Here is a 14,841-nt window from a genome sequence, read left to right as displayed (position 1 = left end):
CAGTTTTTTTCCCCACAAACTAGCTGTAGTATTTTTATTCTACAGTAAATCTGAGAAAATTGACAATCTATGTGTGAGATTTGGCATTTGAGGTGGGCTTAGGAGCGAGGGACCTATGTGCTCTCTCTACATCAAATTTAAAATCCTCCGGCAGACTGAGCACTTCTGCAAGGAGATGGGAAACAAATTCTTTCTCTCTCTTTCAGATACTCCTATAATGCCCAAATCATTGCAGCAAGACCTCTGCTCAATGTCTGCCACTTTTGATTTAAGAGAAGATTAGTCTGTGAGGCTTCTCTGCACCTGGGCAGAGAGCCCTTGTACCTGAATTTCCACCGTTGATATTCACCCTTCTGTTTCATTCATGCATCCTGTCAGCGCTTCCAGAGAGGAGTCAATTGAAGTAAGTCAGCTGTGCTATGGCTTTGATATCTGATGTGTCTGCCGTGCCCACATCAGCCATCTTGCTCGAAGGGGAGAGGGAGATAGAGTCGGGTCTCCCGTTCTCCTTGTCTTTTGGCCACTTGCAAAGCTCACAGCAGTCAAATATTTATTTACTTACATTCCAGATATTTTCATGTACTTGTTCCTTTACTGGGGGTGGTCAGTCGGGGGCCCTAGATGCCAGATGGAAATGCATATTAGTGGATGGCAGGCTGTGGAGAGCAATGAATGTGCTCTTCCATACCGACTGGAGCTCCATGAATCCCTTCTAATCCATCCTATTACCCAGGTGCATCACTTCCGGTCTTACAAAAAAGCACTTACTTTGTTTTAAATGAAGTCCTGTTGCCTACAATCTGTGAAACACCTTCTCCGGTGTTGACAGATGCTCAGCATCACTTCCAACTATGATGAGGATGTCATCGATCCTCACTACAACATGTGGGTTCAACAAATTTTTACAACCCTCTGGAAAATTCCAGGTACTGCTAATATTCTATATGGTAATTGATGGTACTGATATAATCCCTTGAGTGTTTTATAGTGGTACTTTTTTTCTTTTCTTTTTCTTTCTTTTCTTTTCTTTTTTTTTTACAGTCCTCCTTCAGCCTCATCTTCTGGTAAGCCTGCAACATTTCTAACTTACTAAATTTTTCAACCCCCACCTAACACTGCCAGTAAGTCCTCTGTCCTTGGAATGGAGTAATTGTCTAACCTGGAGACCTGATTCACCATGGCTTTATAATCCACACAGTTGTGGATGGTCTTATCTGGTTTAACCCTGGGTGTGATAGGTGTGGCACATTCAGAAATGATGGTGACATGATTCCCTTTCCCCCAGCCTGTCTAACTCAGTCTGTCTTTTCTCTGAGGGCATAAGAAACTGGTTTTGCTTTAAGTAATTTTGGTTTGACCCCATCCTGGACATAAATCCTGACTCTTACTCTATCCAGAGCCTCTGACCCTTCTTTTAAAATAGCCGGGTGAACATTCAAGGCTTCCTAGAATGCTGGTGTTTTGTTAGGGTCTCATTTGAAAATTTCCTCCCAGTTCAGATTCAGTTCTTGCAAGCAATCTTTGCCTAACTGATTCTGACTTTCTCCCTAGTTTATTAGGGCTGGTAACCTTTTTCTTTTGGCTCTTATATTTTACAGGGACAAGCACAGAACCTACCACCAGGACAGGTTCCTGGTTTAGGTATGCAGGATCACTCCTGCATTAACTAGAGGTCTCAGTCCTGCTTTACACTGCTGATATGTATATTCATTGATCACACTAGCTGAAGTCCCTTTGTTTATTTCCATTTGTACTCATAGAATCATAGAATCTCAGGGTTGGAAGGGACCACAGGAGGTCATCTAATCCAACCCCCTGCTCAAAGCAGGACCAATCCCCAATTTTTGGCCCAGATCCCTAAACGGCCCTCTCAAGGATTGAACTCAGAACCCTGGGTTTAGCAGGCCACTGCTCAAACCACTGAGCTCTCCCTCCCCAAGGGATACTGACTGACTGTTTACCTCTACCATTACTTCATAAGGACTGACTTTCTTTCCTTTCAGACAATACATAGTATGTACCTCCTCCCCCTTGAGGAAAAGAGTCCTCTGTTTTTGTTCTTTTCCTCTGGACATTTGGAGTCTACCCTCCTGAGTTTGAGATACTGTTTGATAGTCACCTTTGTATTTTCTGACTAAATGTGCAATCTTGAGTTACTAGGCCTTTTTAAATTTACAAACAGATTAAAAATGAGCTTCTCCACAGCAGAAACACCCTTTGGAGCCTGAGTCCCTTTCAGCTTGCTTTGCCTTTTTTATACTCATAGACTTTAAGGCCAGAAGGGACCATCCTGACCATCTAGCCTTACCTCCTGGATATCATAGGCCACAGAACCTCAGTGACATACAACCTCTGGCTGAATAACCAAAGTCCTCAAATCTTGATTTAAAGCCTTCAATTTACAGAGACTCCCCATTTAACTGAGTCAGTTTGAGTTCCCCTGCATTGTAAGTGCAAATCTTGCAAATTTTTCACTGTTTGCTTCCATTGCTGTTACCAGTTCTACTGCTTTGGGACAGAATAAATTCATCTCCACCACCAATTGTCTTTGAATACTTATACCACAAACAAATCTGTCCCAGAGCATATCCTCTAGGACATTTCTGAAGGAACAATATTCCATTAATCATTTCAGCTCTGCAACATACACAGGTATGCTTTCATCTTGTCTTCTCATCCTACTATGAAACTTGAAACGTTCCACAGTAATGTTTGGCTTTGTGTAGTGCTCTGTTAAGATCTTTTTCAGGTCTCCTAAACTTTTATCTCCTGGTTTCTGAGGCTTTAACAAACTCTTTATGAGAGAGTAGGTTTTACTGCCACAAAATTGAGGAAATCTGCTTTCTTTTTGTCCTATCCTATAATCTCATTTGCAAGAAAATAATAACCCGGTCTTTCAATATATTTCTGCCAATCCTCATCTTCCACACTAAACTCTTGAGTTTACCATAAGTTCCAATTTTTTGTCTGAGTGGGACTTTATGACTGGGTTACTTGTGGTGGGGGTGACCGGGGCTCAACAGCCCTGAAGGTCTCTTCTGGATCATGTTTTATGTTCCTTAAATCTCATGCTTCAGGTCTTCAGTAGGTCACCTGCGAGGGTCAGGAAGGGATTTTCCCCCAAATGTATACTGAAGGAGGGAGGGAGGGGATGGTTGTTTCCTTTCTCTGAAGCATGAGGGATGTCCACAGCTGGAGATGGGACACTGCACAGGGTGGGCCAGGGCTCTGAGGTGGGGTGGATAATTATTTCTCACATGCTTGGCTGTCTGGTTGGTTCTTGTTCACAGGCACAAGGTCTAACTGATTGCCTTTTGTGGACTGAGAAGGAATTTTCCCCCATATCAAATTGGCAGTTACACTAGCTGATTTTTGCCTCTCTTTTTGCAATATGGGGCATGGGTTGCTTGCCAGGATTATCTGGGAATATCTCATTTAATCATTTCCCTAACATTTACAGGGACCTGGGGCACTGGTGCACCATGCTCCCTCTGTTCTCTGTCTGTGGCAGACAATAGTTTTGTCTCCTGTGAACTTTAATATTTTCTAATTCCAGTTATTGGGTTTAGTGTGCAGTTTCTGAGTGGTGTTGGAGGTTTATGATCAATTCAGACTGAATGAGTTAGTGGCCCCTTAGGCTTTGACTCTGACAGCTAGAGTTGCTGATGTTTTTTTAAAAAATCAGGGTTTTTTTAAACTTAGAAAATATCATGAGAATCCCATGCACATCCATGGTGCAAACAAGGCTGCTTGGATAGCAAGGTAGTCCAGTGACCTCAGGAGACATTGGTTCAGTTCCCAGCTCAACCACTGACTTTCTGTGTGATCTTGGGGAAGACACTTAACCTACCCTGGGCCTTAATTCTCCATTGGTAAAATGGAGATAATACCACTCTACCTCATTGCATTGTTGTGACTATAAAATATATTAATTTTGAGGCGCTCAGATACTAGTGATGAGGGCCATGTCAATCAGTGTTAGATTTGTGAGTATTCTGAGTACAAAATGTCGAGAAAAATTAAAACAAGTTACCACATGAACTTATTTTTTCACCTTTGTTCCCCCTACCTCACATGCCAGTCATCATTTGTGTTTGCCATCTCCTACTGTCGCCATAACACAAGCCCCGATCCTGCAAACACTTAGACAAGAACATAACTTTAAGTAGTTCCACGCAGGTCAATGTGCAAACAAATGTTTGCAGGCTTGGGACTTATAAGCTTCTCAGGATAGGGGTTTCATCCTAATTTGTTTCATAAAGCATCATGCACTTCTGTTATGTATGTAACACACAATCAGTATAACAAAACTTATTTCACAATCACAAAACTCAAAAATAGCTGAAAACCTATTCTGTTCAAACTTAAAAAAAAAAAAAAATCATTTCCGGGCTGAAGCTAAGCATGAGAAATTTCAGCCCCAAAGTCATATTTTTAGCATTTTATGAGTACCTCATATGAAGATTTTGGATGGGATATAAATCACAATTAGAGAATTGCTATTAGGAAGGTTATTGTGCAAATTCTGTTGAAGTTAAAAGAAAAAAATAATTCAAGCCAAGCCTATTTATTTAATTTTATCCTTCTCAGCCTCAAGCTTGCAATCATTTATGCATCTGAATAACTCCACTGAAGTCAACAGAATTACTCATGTGAGTAAAATAGTCACATACATCAGAGTCTACAGGATTAGACTCAATACATTCAGATTAAATGTTAGGGCCAACAGCACAAGCTGTTGTTAGCATTATTGTAATAATTGCATCATTTCTTTTTAATCAGGACTAGAAATAGGAAATGTAATGGTGCCATTTTGCATGATCAGAGTTCCATATACCGTGTAAATTTTTAGAACATTGCAAGTATCTTGCAAATGCAAAGAAAAAGAACAGTTTACCATCAAATTAGGGAACAAATAGTAGCATATTATAAGTCTTGCTCTACAGCGCAGAACACAACTATGTTCGTCACTATATATTTAAATGTGGCAGATTTACTCTATCATAATTTAATAATTCAGAAGGCGTAAGAAGACACAGCCAATTAGCTGCAGTAATTTGCATTTTTATGCTTCTTCATTATTTTCCAAGTTCTTGTCTGCTATTATAGCACTACAAATACCATCTTTCAAAGGTGAATAGCCAATCTGTTATTTTTTTTTTAATGGTAATCAGTCCCCTTTAATTATTGAAAGACAAAACAAATTAATAAATTCCAAATAAAATGCTTTGTTTTTTTAAGTTAGTCATGAAACACCCTTTGTCAATGTAGTTTGTTTTCATTTGGTGCAGAGAGCGGTGCCTGTTCTCAAGTGTTCATTAGGGCTGTGATTCATAGGAGTTCTTAAACTCATGCCTAACTTTAATCATGAGAGTAGTCCCACTAAATGCAAGGGGACTACTCACACGCTTTAAGTCAATCATATGTGCAAGTACCTTCTAGATTCAAGGCCTAGGTTTGGACACAAGTATGGGAAGCATTCTCCCTGATGCAAGAATAATTACAAAGAGGAGTTTTGAATTTTCCCAGCCTTATGCAGGAGGAAGAGTGGGATTTAACCCCCTTGCCAAAGATATCGCTACTAAATACTGGATCTCCCACAGGAACTGTGCCACAAGAAGCTCTTTTACAACTGTTCCAGGAACCTTCTTCACAATGGGGATTCTAAGCCACATTAGAGCCAGTGTATAAATTACTACAAACTCTGGTCCCGATCCTGCAAACAGGCACACATTTGCTTAATTTTATGCACATGAAAAATGCCATTGAAGTCAATGAGCCCACTCGTAAGCATAAAGTTATGTGCATGAGTGTTTGCAGGATTGGGGCCTCTGCCACTAAATTGCAGTGCAAATAGATTATACTATGCAGGCCCCAATCTTCCTCTGCAGGGTACATGTTATGCAAGCCCAAATAGGGAAAGAACAGGTTAAAGAATATTAAAATAAGTGTATTCAAGCTGGCAGGGCCTGATGAAATTCATCCTAGGGTACTTAGGGAAATAGCTGAAGCAATCTTGAAACCATGAGCAATTACCTTCAAGAACTCTCAGAGGACAGATGAGATCTCAGAGGACTGGATAAGGGCAGGTGTATTATCTATTTTAAAAAAAATGACAACAAAGAAGACGCAGGGAATTATAGACCAGTCAGCCTAACTTCGATACCTGGAAAGATACTGAAACAAATTATTATACAATCAATTTGTAAGCCCCTAGCAAATCAGTGTTTATGAAGAGTAGCCAGCATGGATTTGTTAAGAACAAATCATTCCAATCCAACTTAATTTCCTTCTTTGATTTATCTTGATTTTAGTAAGTCTCTGACATCATTCCACATGACATTTTCATAAGCAAACTAGGGAAATGTGGTCTAGATGAAATTACTATAAGGTAGGGATACATCTGGTTGAAAAAGTAGTTCAAAGAGTAGTTATCTCTCTGGCTGTCACAATGGGAGATGTATCAAGTGGAGTCCCAGAGGGGTCAGTCCTACGTCCCATGCTAGTCAATATTTTCATTAATGACTTGGATAATGAAGTGGAGAGTGTACTTATAAAATCTGTGGAGGATGTCACCTGGGAGGGATGACAAGCACTGTGCAGGACAGGACTAGAATTCAAAATGACCTTAACAGATTAAAGAATGGATCTGAAATTCAAGAAAGACAAATGCAAAGTATTTTACTTAGGAGGGAAAAACTAAATCCACAAATACAAAATGGGGAATAACAAACTGTATGGTAGTACTGCTGAAAAGGAACTGGGAGCTATAGTGGATAACAGGTTGAATGAGTCAACAATGGGATGCAGTTGCAAAAAAGGCTAATATCATTCTGCAATGTATTATCAAGAGTGTCGTAGGTAAGATATGGGCGGTAATTGTCCCGCTCTACTCAGCACTGATGAGGCCTCAGCTGGAGTACTGTGTCCAATTCTGGACTCTGCAATTTAGGAAGGATGTGAACAAATTGAAGAGAGTTCAGAGGAGAGCAACAAAAATGATAAAAGGTTTAGAAAACCTATGAGGAAATGTTAAAAAAACTGGGCCTATTTCGTCTTGAGAAAGGAAGACTGAGGTGGGACATTACAAAGAGGACAAAAAGAAAAGGAGTACTTGTGGCACCTTAGAGACTAACCAATTTATTTGAGCATGAGCTTTCGTGAGCTACAGCTCACTTCATCGGATGCATACCGTGGAAATGAAGTGAGCTGTAGCTCACGAAAGCTCATGCTCAAATAAATTGGTTAGTCTCTAAGGTGCCACAAGTACTCCTTTTCTTTTTGCGAATACAGACTAACACGGCTGTTACTCTGAAACAAAGAGGACAGTGATCAACTGTTCTCCATGTCCACTGAAGGTAGGACAAGAAGTAATGGGCTTAATCTGCAGCAAGGGCGATTTAGGTTAGATAGCATGAAAAACTTTCTAAATATAAGGACATTTAAGCTCTGGAATAGGCTTCCAAAGGAGTTTGTAGACTCCCCATCATGGGAAGTTTTTTAAGAACAGGTTGGACAAACACCTGTCAGGGATGGAGCTATACTGGAGATCCAGAACATGATCAGAGATGCCAGAGCTGTTGATGGGCTGCTGGAGATTGAATGTACTGTTTGGACTGTGCTGGGGAATTCGGGATTATGGTTGTGGGACTTTGGTACTAGCCCCACAAAGGGCTATTTATGCTTGGAGTGAGTGGGGGAGTCTGGAAGAAGGAAATTGAAAAAGAGGCCTCTTGCAGGGCCACCGTGAGGCCATGAGGGGTTGTCCCTGGAGGTAACCACCCTATGTTAGTCCCATAAAGTGAACAGATATTAAACCAATAGGGGTCTATAGAAATGTAAGCATTCTGTAAGAATTACTCCAAAATGGTAGTTTTCAAATTTTTTCATTTGTGGAACCCCTAAAACTATTCACATGGAGGTGCAAACCCCTTTGGAAATCTTAGACATAGTCTGTGGACCCCCGGGGGTCCACAGATCACAAGTTGAAAACCACTGCTCTAAAAAACTATAGAATTCACATCCTTCCTATGTGTTTTCGAAACCAAACAGTACAATTTTGTAACAGGGACATCATTCTCCATGATGTTCTCCAGAATGGTTCAAGAAACTATAGAAAGCTTATCATTTGCTATTCAATTCTTTTGGATATTTCCACAATGGTAAACTGTGGTGGTACACCCCATTAAGGCCTCTGACTTTTCTTGCAAATCCACCACAACCCATTCCTCACTACCACTCAGTAATCTTGTGGGGTGGGGTTCATTAAACTGAAGTATACAGAGTACATAGAACAACCTTGATTTTCTGGCAGCAAATTAGGGTTCAAGAGTGGGAATGATTTCTGTAATTGTACTGAAGCAGCTATAGAAACTGCACTTTGTCAGAAGTGAAAGACTGAAAATAAGAGCTTCTTGGTGTGCTGTTTTTTTAAACCAGTGTGGAAGTATAATATTGTATAAGGGGACATGCTGGATACATTGTATATGAGAGGGCATGCCAAAACATGTTACAAAGTATCTGAGGGAGCACACGTAGGGACAGTTAGCTTTTGAATGGAGAAATAATTAAGATAGAGCCAGCACGTCTAAGAAGCAGGCATCAGAATGGAAGGTGTGAAGGGCAATTAGTTAAGTTAACTGGAAGCTGTTAAAGGAGATTGTTAAGGGTGGCAGGTAATTGAAGATACCTGACTGGTCTCAAGGATCTCGAAGGGTGGTGACTAAAATCTTTTTCTTCTTTTGTCTGTAACTTCTCTGTAACTTGTTCTCCAAAAAACTGTATAAATTTAAAGACACAAGCCCCACTCGGAGGGCTCACTTCTAAATGTATTAGCAGAGCAGCTTTGCTAATAAAACAGAGTGGTCTGATAAATTGTGAGTCTGAGTCAAACTTTGACACCAGTCTCCCTCTTTTTTTTCTTTTTTTTTAAGCGCTGTGTGGAGTCTGGGTGTGAAGATGAGGTTTTGAGTCTTTCTTGGTAAAGACGGGGACACAGCTGAATCAGGTATAATAGCCACAACCCAGCAACCCCTGAGAATAGCAAGACAAATTGTCGTAGCAGGAGAAACAGAAATGGCTTGATGTTAACAAATGCCAATAAGTAGAGACATCACCTGACGTCAAAAATACCCAGAAGACTAAAGAATGGCTATTGACAATAGTCCATTCGGCAAGAAAAGCAGTATTTCTACTGCTATATGTTGACTGGGGTGAGATTTTGTGCTGCGCTATTAGGAGTACCAATAGCCATGCCCCTGGCTTGCCCCCTACACCAGGGTCTGCAAAGGCGTTCTCAGGACAACCTGAGGCTGCACCAGGGCAGTCCTCCCACAGCTGGATCAGAGGTTCTTAGAACCCCATTTACTCTACTCTGGACCCTTTACCCAATGTACAGGGACCAGGGTAATAATCTTTCTTCAGGAATGCTATCTCCACTATACAGACACTAGTAGTCACATCATTGTTCAGGCAGAGTTCTGTTTGGCACCTCAATCAGAGAATTCCACCTCTTTGTTATGTCTGAGAAACCATACATTACCCTCCCCACATTTACAGCACTTAGTCTTCGAGGGAAGAATTAATTTTCTGAGAATTCACAAATTTGTTAATTAGCCTATAAATCAAACTTAATTACAAACTGGGCCCTTTAAGAAATTGACCCTGTGTTGCAGTCTTTGTATAAAATGATCTCAACAATGGAATAATGTGGACTTAATTTTTCAACTTAATTAAAATTAATTCATAAATTCATAGATTTTTTTAAGCCCAAAGGAAACACTGTGATTGTCTAATCTGACCTCCTGTACAAGCAGCTCTGGGACTCACCTGAATTAATTCCTGTCCCATGCCCAATAGCTGCGGTTGAACTAGGGCATATATTTCCAAAAAAAAAAAAATCCAATTTTGATTTTAAAATTTCTGGTGATGAAGAATCCACAACAAACCTTTGTAAGGTGTTCCATGGGAAAATTATCCTCACTGTTAAAAATACGAGCCTTATGTTTTTTGAATTTACCCAGCTTCAACTTCCAGTCATTGCATCTTCATATTCCTTTGTCTGCTAAACTAAAGAGCCCTTTACTGTCAAATTTCTTTTCTTCATCAAGGTACCTATTCATTTCAAAGGTTCACGTGGACTATAAAAGAGAGAGAGAGACAAGGTGGATGAGGTAGTATCTTTTATTGGACCAACTTCTGTTCATGAGAGAGTCAAGCTTTTAAGCTGAAGAACAGCTCTATGTAAGGTTGAAAGCTTGTCTCTCTCACCAATAGAAGTCCATGCATCCACCTTGTCTCTCTAATATCCTGGGCTACAACAACACTGCACATAAAAGAGGGAGGCAGAAAACCCCACACAGTCTCTCTTTCACCTAAAACAACACATCTTTGGGCCTCTGGGAGAGATCCTGACCAAGGAAAGGGACAGTCATAATCTTGCCTGGAAGACTGTGACTGAGAAAGTCCCTCTTGAACAAAACCTTGAACCAAAACTTGCTAGATTGTTTTAGACTTCTAGATGCATGTTTTTACTTCTATTTGCTTAAAACCACTTCTAATTTTCTCTCTTATCTGTGAGTTACTTTAAATCCTGTGAGTTAATTTAAATCCTATCATCTTTTGTTGTGTTTGTTTGTTTGTTTGTTTTTTAATCTAGACCAATCCAGTGCTGTGTTTAAACTGAACTGTTTGGCAACTCCAGTTAAAGTAGCAAATTGTTGAATAATTACTTTGCACAAGAGCAATGAACCTTAATATCTGAACTGTTCAGGAGAGGGTTGGACATTGCAGAGCACATGTTTTGGGGAAAATTCAGGACTGGGAATATGGTAGGGTCACCCTGCAAGTAGTAACCAAGGCTGGTGGAAGCCGGAGTGTGGCTGGCATGTTACTGAGAGGCTGTTGGGGTCAGAGATACTAGACCAGGGCTGAAGCAACAAAGAAACACTCAGGGTGTGTTCTGCATGCTGGTAGGCTAGCTGAGAGCAGCCCAGTGGGGGAGCTACAACAGCAAAGCATTGTGAGGGACCCAAGGCTGCAGGGCAGGCAGTGACACAACCCTTCTCTGGTCTGGACTGCACCCTGGAATGTGACTATATGTCTCTCAGATTAGTCTCCCAAGATATTGCAAATGCTTTTCCTATATACTATAGGTAGGCTTATCAGCTCCTTAAGCACATTCTTTTGTGTGATCAGGTAGGTAGATCACATTCTCTTGCGTGATAAGGTGTGACCCCTTCACTTTCTCTTTGAGTTAAATAGATTGAGCTGCTCAAGTCTCTCACTATAAGGTATGTTTTCCAATCTTTTAATCATTCTCATGGCTCTTCTCTGAACCCTTTCCAGTTTATCAACACCCTTCGTGAATTGAGTACACCAGAACTGGACACAGTATTCCAGTAGTGGTTGCACCAATGCTAAATACAAAGGTAATATAACCTACTTACTCTTGCTTGATGTTCCTTTGTTTAGACAGCTAAGGATAAGATTAGCCCAATTAGCCACAGCATTACACTGGGCGCTCATGTTCAGCTGATTATCCACCATGATCCGCAAATCTTTTTCAGAGTAACTGCTTCCCACATTAGAGTCCCCCATCCTATAAGTATTCCCTATGTTCTGTGTTTTTAACTGTTTGGGGGGCTGTTGTTTGTGTGACATCTCTAAGAAATACTTTAGGTTAATCTTTCCCCCTGAATGGATAATTCCAGAGTCTTCTCTAAAAACGGTCAGTGTGACACCACCAGGCCAGCTCAGGTCAAAGCCATAGGCCAGTTCACTTCTGTGTGAATATCAAAGAAATGTTAAGTGTACTAATTCATTTGAGTATTAATCTAGTTCAAAGGAAATGTGAATGATATTGTCTTCTCATCTGTAACCTGTTCTCTGCTATCTCATACATAATGCATATTGTTAGGTAATAGCATGTAACAATCCATTAGTTCTCATGAACTTTACACATCAAGTAAATTCTCATCTTGATGCTAACACACACGTTTGATCTAGGTCAATTAAGTACAGGGACATACATAATGTAATATCTCTGTGATTTAATTGCCCATCAGACAGGATTGGAGCCTTGGAACAGGAAATGAAGAAGCATGCTGACTTCAAAGCATGGGTCATTGCATTCGACAATGGAAATCTTCAGGCTCAGTCTGCATTTAGTCAACAAAGGAAAAATGCATGCTGTGATGAAAACACTTGGATGACTGCTTTTTGTGGAAAGAAGCCGTAAATACTGATTCCAGGGAATGATCCTGTATCTCTGAACTGTTTTAGATTCGAAGAGGGTAGAATACTGAGTGAGTGGAAGGAGGTCCCCAAAGTGATTTTGGGTATCCCTGAGAGACTTTTGGAAAACTAGCAGACTACTACATCTCTGCTATCATCTTGGAATTATAAACTTTGACTCACCTGTTAATGTATTTTACCTGCTTAAACCTCTCAATAAGTCTGAGTTCTTTTTCTTAGCTAATAAATCTTTAGTTTACTAGTGAATTTACTTCAGCTTTGTCTTTGGTGAGATCCAGAGTACAAATTTGACCAGGGTAAGTAACTGACCGTTTGTGGTTGGGAGTAACCTAATGTGATGTGATATTTGGTATAGTGACCAATATCACAAAGCCCAGTTTGTCTGGGTGCCAAGAAGGGCTGGAGATCCTAAGGGGACTGTCTTTGACTCCATGGTAAGACTGATACAGAGATCCAGGAGTGCATGTTCGTTACTGGTTTGGTGAAATCTAATTATAGAATATACCACCAGTTTAGGGTGTCTGCCCTGTTTTCTGGCATCTGACCTGAATTTGGCATTCACAGTTGTGAGCTATTTCAGACAGAAAGACAGTGAGAACATCAGGATTAAATTCATTAAAGAGATTTGTATCCAAAATGTGAACCTGCCCCACACATTTTGCCATGTAGCCCTGGAGAGAAGCGGGGTTAACATGGCTTCCAAGTCCTTTCCCAGCATGTGAAGTGTGTGTGGGAGTGAGAAAGAGCCATGTACCTGCTCAAGGTACTTCTGACATCCTAGAGGGGAAAAAGAGAGAAAAATAATCTGAGACCCACTTGAAACACACTGAGGATTGCAGGGAAGGGATTTTGCAAATCTTGAAAAAAGAAGCTCTGGTCTGGCCCCAGAACCATGGATTATCTCAGCTAATGGGGCTTTTCCATCTCTCATATCTATATATCTCTAATTCGTCATAGAAAAATTGTAATGCACATTTCAAGAATTCACTGACAGCTGGACTCCAGTGCCCACAATTTGGGAATGGTCCTGTCCCTGTGGTGGGATCTGGGGTATTTCTTACTCTGTCTCACCTGCAGGAATTTGCTTACTGGCTTCAGATACTTCCCCTCCATCTCACTGATCAGCTCACTGAGATGGGAAATCTCCTCAGAGAGTTTAGTAACATTTTCATTCTGTATCTTCACAATCTCCTTGTCCTGTTTTTCCAGCTCAGCCAGCAGGAGTCGCTCTCTTTCCTCCAGGAACTGCCGCAGTTTCTGAAATTCAGATAAAATCTTCTGTCTCTCTGTTTCTGTCTGTTTCTGTAAGAAAATAGGGAAAGGGCTTGTTTGGGATGTGAATGGAGCCTGGGGTCCTTTCATGGAGTGCTGAGTGTGCAGGAGGGAGAATTTCTTTGCACATTCTAAGACATCTAACACTTGCCTGTGACCTGTGATTAGTAGAAAGAGGATTTTCTCACACCTTCCCATTTGGCCCCTATATCTCTTAAAGGGATATTCTCATGTCTGACATGGTTAGGATATCGTGTTACCAGGGGCCTTTAAAAATGCAGATCCAAGGCCGCCAGAGGCAAGATTTAGCACTAGATCTGAGTGACATTTTTTGCACTAAACTTTTTTGGAGGGAAAAGGCAGATTCATTGACTCTGAAATATTTAATGAATTCTTCTCAATGTCACCCACCTTTTTTGGATGGATAAATAAAGAAATAAATAAGCAGATAAATAAAGAAATCATTTAAAAAATCAAGAAAATGTTTTGATTATTCCATTTGAAATTAGTTTTTGCTTCAAAAAGTCCTTCTTCATGGTCAAAATTGAAGCAAAACACTCTGCCCAAGAAAAAATGGAACACTGATTTGCTAAATTTTTTAAAATTATTTTTGGTTTGACCATTTTTTCCCCAATTTCCAGTCAATGAAAAGTCCTGTTGTTTACTCAGCTCTACACAGAACTACGTTGACACAGATGTATGGAAAGAAAAAATGAATCAATTGAACAAAAGGTGCAGACAGGTACAGAACTGTGCATTGGATACATTCAGATCATTTTGGCAAGATTTTCGTCAAAGCCACAAAAGGTGGACAAGAATTCATTACCAGAAATGAAAGCTTAGAATCTGAAGATGGAGAAGAGGATTTTTCAGGCCATCTGTATGGAGGTGAGTGCACACATACACACAGAGCATCCGTGGTAACGGAGTAGTAGATAAAAACCAACGTTTCCTAAGGCCACAAGGGAATCTGCCTACAAACCAACCTCACATCCCATGTCAATGCAGGTTAATAACAGGAACCTACCAGATACTCCTGGCTTTTCTTCTCTCTATTCAATTTAAATCCCTGGAAATTTTCTCTCTCTTCCTTCAGAATCTTCAAATAGAGCTGGATTTTATCCTGAATCAACAGAAATGATTTGGGTGGTTTGATTTTTATTTTTAGGGGTGAGAGTGCATCTCAGTTTAACCCCTCATGGAAATTCAGAATCCCAAGGAGAAACTTCATCTCCTTCCTGGCTTGGAGGGAGGGATAGCTCAGTGGTTTGAGCTTTGGCCTGCTAAACCCAGGGTTGTGACTTCAATCCTTGA

General features: G+C 40.5%; 1 long non-coding RNA gene across 1 annotated transcript; it reads left to right on the top strand.

The window, feature by feature from the left end:
• The first annotated feature begins 218 nt into the window (after positions 1–218).
• Positions 219–13,200, top strand: LOC311530663. Its single transcript, XR_014714050.1, has 3 exons — positions 219–403; positions 11,347–11,429; positions 12,066–13,200. It is a non-coding gene; the product is annotated as an uncharacterized lncRNA (long non-coding RNA).
• Positions 13,201–14,841: the final 1,641 nt, after the last annotated feature.

This window comes from Lepidochelys olivacea (genome assembly GCF_965140295.1).
Source record: "Lepidochelys olivacea isolate rLepOli2 genome assembly, chromosome: 14".
Classification (NCBI taxonomy): domain Eukaryota; kingdom Metazoa; phylum Chordata; order Testudines; family Cheloniidae; genus Lepidochelys; species Lepidochelys olivacea.
Note: the sequence above shows the minus strand (reverse complement) of the source record. Positions and strands in the feature narration are given on the sequence as shown.